Below are 9,674 nucleotides of genomic sequence, written 5' to 3'. Positions count from 1 at the left end.
TGAACCGTGTCCATGACAGGGGGTTGGAACTGAATGGTCTACAATATCCCATCCAATCCAAGACATTTTCTGGTTCCATGATTCTGTATTTTTCTTTCTCTCTGAATAATCACAGAGTCACAGAATCGCAAGGTTGGAAACGACCTGCAAGATCATCTAGTCCAACCACCCTCCCATTCCTATTAGCACCACAAGCCACTAAACCATATCTCGTAGCTCCTCATCCAGGCGCCTCTTGAATAATACTGTAAAAGTAAATGTCTTTTAAAGCACCATTACTGAAAGGTTTTTGGTTTATGTTTTTTTAAAACCAGCAGGTGCTTTAAAAAGGATATTTCTCCCTAATAAACCCTAGCAAGGTGGAATCCTTAGGCTTAATCAACTGCAAACTGATATAAGAGTTGCGGGCAGCTCACAGGAGATTCTATTTCTTATGCATTCCCTTTCCAGATATTATATTGACTAAATTGCTACTTCTTTCCCTTCCTTCAGCGGGTGGATGTATAGGAAGAGTTTCTTGCCCTAGATGCTTTGAAACAGAGTGACAGGAGTGACTCTCTGCATAAAGAGAAACATAGGGTGGGATGAAAATGTGTGAGATAAATTTCTCATTCCCCAGGAATGAGTAGGGCCTCTACGACAACCTGTTGCTCTCTGGGCTGTTCCAGGAGCACTTCACCTCCACTCCAAGGATATGGAGATAAGCAGTAAGGCAACAATCTGTCCTAACCAATTTTCAAAGAGCCAAAAGCTAGGACAGTAACCATCTCACAGATACACAGTGAATCTTCCAAGAGAAGAGTAAGCCAGCAAGCAAAAAAAGCTTCAAACAGCTGCTCAAAGACCCTGCAATGAATCATGGAATCATTAAGATTGCAAGAGACCTCTGAGATCATTAAATTCAACCATCATCACCATGCCCACTAACCATGTCTCTCAGTGCCACATCTTCACTGTTCTTGAAGACCTCAAGGGATGGTGACACTCCCACCTCTCTGAGCAGCCTATTTGAGAGCCTCATCATTCTGAGTGGAAGAATTTCCTAACATCCAACTTGAATCTCCCACAGTGCAACTCAAAGCCATTATCTAACGTCCTATCATTGTTATCTGGCAGAAGAGGCCAATCTCCACTTCACTATATCCTCCTTCTTCAGGTCACTGTCAAGAGCAATGAAGTGTCCCCTGAGCCTTCTCTTCATCAGACTAAATACTCCCTGTTTCCTGAGCTGCTCCTTATAAGACTTGCATTTCAGATCCTTTTCAGCTTCACTATCCTTCTCTGGGCATGCTCCAAGGCTTCAATATCTTTCCTGTAGCGAGGAGCCTGAATATCATATTTTAGTCCTTGCTTTTGGTTTTGTGGTGGCCAAACTGATGCAGCAATATCTTAGGCTTCCTATTATTTTTCTAAATGCAACACAAGTCTCATAAAACTATATGCAAGTTTAAGTTGTTTTGATGTTCTGTTATGCTTTCCCCAAAACAGCATTCAACTAAACGCCTTTGCCATCCATCTTTGTACAATTAAGAAATGTACAGTTAGAACAGTAGCATGGTTAGGATGGTATTTTACAAGTTTATGGAAAGATTATCATAGTGGACAGAGACAGTCAAAAATGAAGTACTCAGCCATGTCCTAGGCTCACAGTAGAAAACTCCAAAAGGAGAGATCACCAGAAAGAGACCCTTCTCCAGTGGCAGTCAACCCTTAAATGGGGACTAGGAGAGGTGCAGCCAGGCTCCACCATTTTCAGTCACCCAGGTGAATTGCCTTCACCTGTGCTCCCATGGCTGATTCAGTCCTTGCCTCAGGTGATCAATTAGTGGTTCACGCTCAGTGACTCAGTGACAGTTCTCATACAAGCTTGTAGCAGAATTCTGCCAGGTACGTATGCCAACTAGATATTTTTCCTTTTGGTAGCTCCTCCTGATTGTCCTTGGGATCAGAAAAGAAATCTAATCACTGAGACTGTCCTGTCTAACCTGCAAGATAACTCCTTAGTCTCCCAGGTGAACAGGCAGGAAGCATATATCCTGAGACTGTGACTCTCAGCTTCAAATGGCTTAGCAACAATTAGAGATATTCCAAAGTCAACAAACACTGAAAAAAAAAAGTCAACAATGTCAACAAACAAAAGGTGGTTAGATCCTTTTACAATTTCTCCTATCATGAGAAGATAGGAGATGTTGAAACAAAGAAATCCTCACATAGGACTCAGGCATCCAATTTAAAAGAATTATTTTAATGACCTGAGGGTAAAGATCTATTCAAATAGCTGAATTTGACAACTAACGAACATATATGAGATTAAGGAATTCATGACAAAAGGAATCATGTGGAAAGAATCTGCTCACGATTTCTTTTCGTGTTTTTAATATTTATTTATTTTTTTTAATCCCAAAGCCTATTGGTTCTTTCTGGTTTAACAGTGTTACACATTCTCTTAATCTCCCCAGAATTTAAGAGTTCATTTTTCTCAGGCTTGAACCACCCAAAACGATAAAAGAAGAATTGTAGAAGGAAAATTTTAAAGTAATTTTTTGTTCATTTTCAGTGTTTCCACGTCCAATACCTTATGTACCGCATTACAAAAGCAGGCTAACTCAAAGAGTGCTTCTAATCAAGAATTTGAATGAACTTTTTCTTGTACTGTCAGAGATCTCTCAAGTCTATTTATAGATCAACACTGTGAAATAAAATATAGTTGCTGAAAACGTTTGTTGAAAAAAATTCATATCACATTTAATATACTGTTTACTGCAATAAAACATTAGGTTATAAAATACCCTCTTCCTAAAAATGTGTACACATTTTCATATACAACTTTCTCTCCATGTTTCTGCTGAGTTACTCACCGTACATGGAAGATACTAGAGCAAAGCTCTCTGTGCATACAGTGGCATTTGATATTTATCAGCATTTCAAACCATAGAACCATCTATAAAAGGTCCCTGTGTATACTTTCTTCTCACTGTCAAACTCAGAGTGACTGGTGAAGGTACCAGGAAGACCCTGCTTGTCCTCTCCCCAAAACATCAGCCATGCTGTCTGAAACACTAGAATTACTTGGTATTTCTCTTTCCTTACCTGCCAACAGCAGGTGTAAGAAAGGTAACTTAAGAAGGAACTTGACATGGAGAGACACATGTGTGAGCTGATGAGTCTGGACTCACTAAGGACATATCGCCATGCAGCACACTACATGCCTGTAAGGACTGACTCACTGTGGACAAGACACTGGTGGATCAAATGGGCTCCTTAGCAATCCTATGCTTCCAGAAGAGTTTTTTTTTACGTGGTTCTAGTTCTTGCAGGCAAACATTAGCATTGTTCTGGCAATTCTCTAGAGTGACACAGTATTTGCAGCAAACCATCTACAGACCAGGGACAAAAAAAGGAAATCTGAAAAAAAAAAAAAAAAAAAAAAAAAAAAAAGAAAAAAAAGCGCACAAAAGAAAAAAAAACACACACAAAAAAACCTTAGAGATGCAGATCTGCTCATGGTGAGCTCATTCCTAATTTATTTATGTGAAAACTCTAAAGTTGGTATTCACAAAACCTTTGTATGGTAGTTAACAATCAACTTATCAATACACATTTAAAAACCACAAATAGCTTTACACAGCTTTATATGGTGCCAGCAATAGCAAAGCAGTCTACAGTATTTGTATATTTAACTACATATGAACAAATTATGCAACCAGGTAATCTTTGTACAGTGCTCTAGCGTATAAAAATATTTCTTATTACAAGGGTTGCTCATGTTCCTCAACATTAGAAGAATGAAATCTAAGTGTTTTAGCTGCTCCCTCTACTGCAGATCTGCAAGAACCTAGCTCAAGGTGATCACTGGAGTCTATAATTTTGTACCTAGAAAAACTCTATCAATCTAGCACCTACTTAGAGCAGTTCTCAGTGGCACCTGAGAACAAACTTATTTCACGTCTACACTGCTGTCCCTGCCCTTGTGTGTAAAGTAAAATTTCCAAAAGTGATAAAGTTTCATTTCATTTCCTTACCCTACTCCCAGAACTCAGGATCATTCTGAGTGATAGAACTGCTGAGTGTCTCTGGAAATGCCATTTAAAAAATGGGTCTAAGCAGCAAATTCAAACTCACTGTCATGTGTTTTTAAGCTTCACTTTCCTGAGGGCGTTTTGTGAGAACACCAGAAACAACAGAAATTCAATGATTTCTAGATGCATTACAATCCCTTCCGCAGTAAGTGGTAAATAATTTCTTTTAACGCTGAATTGGTCGTGCTTTTTACAACCAATATTTACAAGGAATAAACCAAGTAAACGTTGTTGTCTTTTCTTTTTTTCTCTCTTAAAGTAACGGTTCTACACTGAGTTCTATTGCCTTTTCGCCTTCTAAGATAGTATCATCCTTGTCTTCTGATAGCTACAGATGCTTTGGAGTGTAGTAAGCTGGGTCTGTGCATTTTGTTTCCACTGATCTGCCTTGCCCTTTAATGTACAAAGCTGTAAGACTGTAAAAATTTGTATATCAAAGCAACAACAATAAGATGCAACATACAGTACTAAACTAACACATCTATATAGTTTTCAGTGTCAAACCGATGAAAAACAAACAGTGCAGCAAAACTGGTCATGTGGTGTTTGGTCTAGAGAAAGCCAGAGAAGTACAGACAGTACAGAAAACAAAGTAATACAAACTGCATCTTCCTGGTGCAATCTGTGAGCCCTGAGATACAATCCCTCACAGGTCTCTCCCTGAGGAAGAGCATTTCTGCAAAACTGCTCCAGTAATCCAAATGTCATTTACACAGACTTGGTCCCTAGTAGTCCCCCTTGCTGGTAGCAGGGCAATCAGCAGCATATTCTCTTTGTCCAGTTGGTAGAATTATTTTGCGGGTGAGTAAACTCAGGGCACATATACCTCATTCTCCCTCCCTCTACATGAGCCCCTTCATACACCACTAGCTCTGATATTCAAATGAATTTCAACCAGTTTTGGTCTTATTAGAAGTAAACGGTAAAGTAATAAAAGACAGTGCATGGAAAAAACAAACAAACAAACAAACAAACAAGCAAACATTAGCTTCTTGTGCAAGAAAAGGACTTTAATTAGACAACACACATGTTGTTACATCTGCAATGTATCTGTGTCTCTCTGTAGTCTTTGGTATTACTAGAAGTAAATGGTAAAGTAGTAAAAGACACTGCATAGAAAAACAAACAAACAAACATTACCTTCTTGTGCAAGAAAAGCACTTCAATTAGACAACACATGTTGTTACATCTGCACTGTATCTGTGTCTTTCTGTAGCTATATGTAAACTTTGTATTTTTAACTTCAGAACAATGTTGCTTTTTGTGAGTGCTGTCACAGTAGTCCTTCATCACCCATCTAAAGAAACTGCAGACTGAGGGAGAATTTGAACAATGGTTTTGAAAGTCCAAAAAACAAAGGTAGAAATGACAGAGAAATACCAGAGTACAGTGAGGACAGGAGAAGATAGACTGGAAGGGAAAAATAAAAACAAAACAACAACAACAACAAAAAAACAAATATGAATGGAAGATTGAAAACTGCCCTCTGTCTCATTTGATTTCACTACATCTGTTAAGGGCCACTTCCCCAGAAAAGCTTATGACTTATACAGCCAGTTTGTGGGAAGCAATGAGCACTAGTCTGTGTCTTTACAGAGTCACTCTGCCTGCCAACGGCACTGACTCTGAGGTGACACACCTCACTCTCGCCTGGAATTCACCCTGCACACATAACAACAAACAAAGAATCATGTTCTCAGAGTTTGAATGGGACTCAGCAGCATCTGGAAAATGTTTATTAACACACACAGGCCAGGTATATTTCAGATGAAAAGAAATAAAGTGAAGGCATTAGGCAGATGATTGAGAGGTATGGCCATAGGCACAGTACAACTATTACAGAACTTCTGTAATTTTCAGCTAACAGCAGCAGATTGAAGAAGATAAAGTATTAACAATGACAATGAGTCTCTTGGAGAGGAGTAGATACTAAGAAAACAGTTGGACTGGGAAACCAGTCATGGCATAATGTGGTACTGCAATGCAAACAAAACAAAACAAACAAACAACAACAACAAAACAATAAATTAGCTGTGTGTTTTTCACTTCTTCAATTTTATCACTCAAACAGCGGGAATCAGTGGATTCTATTTTTCCAGCCACAAGTTAGATAGCTACACTGTTTGATTCACTTGTACTTATGAATGAAATAGGTTTGTGTCTTGCGTTTTGAATTTGTGTTGAGTAACTGTGTCCACATGCATTTAAGATCTGTGCATACATGGCACATAATAATAATATGTCCTCTGCGCAGAAGAGGCATAGCTCTGTTGAAGAGTTACCAAAGGAGCACCACAAAAATGTTCTAAGGGATGGAACACCTCTCCTATGAGGAAAGAGCTGGGGCTGTTTAGACTGAAGAAGAGAAGGCCCTGGGGTGAACTGATAGCAGCCTTTCACTATCTAAAGGGGAATATGGGAGCTGCAGAAAAAATAGGGTAAGATTCTTCAGCAGGGACCCTGTGGTGATAGGACACAGGGAAATAGTTTCAATCTTAAAGAGTATTGATTTATGTTAGGTATAAGGAAGAAACATTTATTCCTTATGTTGTGTTGAAGCAGTGGAACAGGTTGCTCAGACATGTGGTGGATGCTTCATCACTGAAGACTTTCAAGGTCAGGCTGGACAAAGCTCTGAGGAGCCTGATTGAGCTGTGGATTCACTCCCCTGTGTTCATTGCAGGGGAGCTGGACTAGAAGACCTGTAAAGGTCCCTTCCAACTCTGTGGACTCTATGATTCTATGATAATACTATAAACATAAGAATATTGATCAGAAAAGTGGATGTGAAAGGTTATTAGGAAAATATAACTCTAAATCCTACCATAGTGTATTAGGAGAGCAATTCAATTTCCTTAATGAAGTGACTGGAATAATGGATTGCATCATTTGCAAAAAATCATTTAAATACAATTGACAGAAAAAAATCAATGCTGATTTTTTTTTTCAACAACTCAAAATAATATTTATGAAACGTTTGCAGTTGCCGGTCTTCAACACCTCAATATTTCACTTTTGACGAGATTGTTTTTCCTGTTCTAAAGCAATCAGGGGCTTTCTAGAACTTTAGAGAGAAGACATGAAAAAAAAATTTTCTGTAAGCTCTTTTTCTCTTATCCTTTAAAGCTACTCTTATTCTTTAGTAAGTGATTCCTCTTTGGCAGCTTATACACAGACTTAATTAACTTTCTTTCAACATTATATACACTACAGTAATTTTAAAAAAAAAGGATCCTCAGAAGAATATCATGTTATGAAATATAACAGGAATCAAAGAATAGTAAAACTCTAAAATTTCTAACAAAGATTTCTCCTATGCTCACTACACTTCACAGAAATACTCTGCACAGATGTATTTTTCCAGATTCTATGGAAGTTTAGCATTTTCTAATAAAACTTCTGTGACTTCTCTCCAAAGGTAAAACAAGCTGTTACAACACCCTTGAATTCTAAACTTCAGCTTCACTTTTTGACAGAAGGAAGTTGTTACCATCCAGTGGAAATGTCCTTCTGGCTGCACAGACCCTTTCACCTTTTTATAGAAGTTAATTGAGGAGCTCTCCGGAATAGAGAAGAATCCAAGGCTGGAGTCAGAGATCATTTACAGAATATTTTCTGTTAAAAGAAGATACAACCTCTCACTGGTAGACACAAACATGTAAAAAGATCTTCCCAGCTCATATTTTTGGGTATCTCTCAGCTAGTGATGGAGCTGATCTTTCCACGTGCAAGGCTCTGTGCAGATTCACCAGCACCAAAAGGTTACTCTCTTCTGTGCAATACAATTTCTTAGTAATGTAGTTATCTGCAACTGCAGCCATCTTCTGCAGAATGCACACAGGATTATTTCTTTCTTTCTTCTGAGAGGAAGACCTGTGCATTATGCTTTGAGCTTGGTGGCTGAGAATAAGTTTATTTTTACCCTCACAGATGCCAGCATACAACTGGAAAATTTACAAGTCAAAAGATATTCTTCCTAATTTACAGAATATTAAAATTAAAATCTATAAAAACAGCTTCAGTACACGTGCAGGTTCATAAATCTGAATGCATACTTACAGCCAGTACAACTGAACAAGGACTTGGTAGAAGCTATAATCAAGAGCCATGTTTGTAATCGACATACATCTATAGATGAATTACTACTGAATTAAAATTCAGTTCTAGTTTCTTTTAATATACTGATAATTTCATCTTTTGTGGTCCATGCTATGATCCTTTTCTTTCATTAGCACTTCAATTTACAGAGATTTCCACAGTACAGTATTTTGCAAGTAAGAGGGACCTGAATCTGTCACTACAACACTTTCCATATCAACTAACAGTTATTTCTGTCAGAGGCAAAATTTAAAAACAAGAACTATTTAAACATTTTATCATACTCAACTCATCATTGGAATTGGTGTGTTTCACCTGTTTATTTTCCCACAAGTGAAATAGAGATAGTTCTTTCAAGCCCCAGGCTTTAGTTTCTCCACCTCAGAGAATTACAACTTACTATAATTCTTCTTCACATGTGGCAGTTTTCCATCAGCAGTGTTTGACGTAACTTGCAAGGGTTGAGCGGCAGGAAGGTATGACAATTGCAGAGGAGACTTAAGAGGACAAGACAGGGTTATCTGAGGCACAGGATGAAGCTCCAAAACATGGTGTGCACAAGCATGCTGGTTTCTAGAATGGCTTTGTGGCAGAGTAGACATGAAGAGAAACAGACAGAACTAGGAACATGCTAGGGACAATAGGACTTCTCCACCCTCCTGGTGGGGAAAGGTAGCCCTTGTTCACAAGTAGAGAGGGAGCTGTGTGATATGGACATGGGTAGAATGTTTTCAAATTGCTGATTAAGCCCATAATCTGTTTTATTTGTTTTTCAGGTATTTACTGGAGTAGATGAAAAGCTGTTCCACCTTTCAAACTACTGGTAAGCTTAGCATTCCAGTAAGGCATCTTAATTAATTTCTGCACAGAACTTGCCATGTGATCACTGAAAGTTTCAAAGCCCTCATCCACTTCCATGTTTAGCAAGAAAATTATTTTTCTTTTGTGAGAAAAGAATTCAAAACAACCATAGGAAAAAATGGAAAAGAAAAAAAAAAAGATACTGGTCCTAAACAGGATTCCAGGCAAAGTCAGCAGTTTAACTATTAACTGCACGGAACAATTTTATGAAACAAATGCTGCCCATCATCATTCAAGATAACAGTTCAAAAATTGAATGTTTCACAGAGCTGTGAATACCATCTAGTTAGTGTGATCACAGATGAAAGAACAGATATGAGTAGGGACATTTGTGTAAACGCGGTTTCTTATTCTCATTACCTCTCCTGCATTTCTAAAATGTATCCTGTGATAAAAAGAAGTCTTTCATATTGACTACTTTGCTCCTTATCTCACATTCAGATCCAAACAAATGTGGTTATATATCAACAAATTTCACTGGAACCAATCAGGATGCAAGAAACAATATTCCCATCACATGAATACCATTATTTTCTATGAGAGCCACTCATGGCTCAGGGTGGAAATTGTCACATTCCCTTATGAGCACAAATGATGCGTTCAAAAGCAAATAGTTTTCATACGGAAATTGGAAGA

This window comes from Centrocercus urophasianus, unplaced genomic scaffold, assembly GCF_019232065.1.
Source record: "Centrocercus urophasianus isolate 14NV4802_14NV808 unplaced genomic scaffold, USGS_Curo_1.0 seq_25, whole genome shotgun sequence".
NCBI classification, from domain to species: Eukaryota; Metazoa; Chordata; class Aves; order Galliformes; family Phasianidae; genus Centrocercus; species Centrocercus urophasianus.
The sequence above is the reverse complement of the archived record's forward strand: the minus strand, read 5'-3'. Positions refer to the sequence as shown.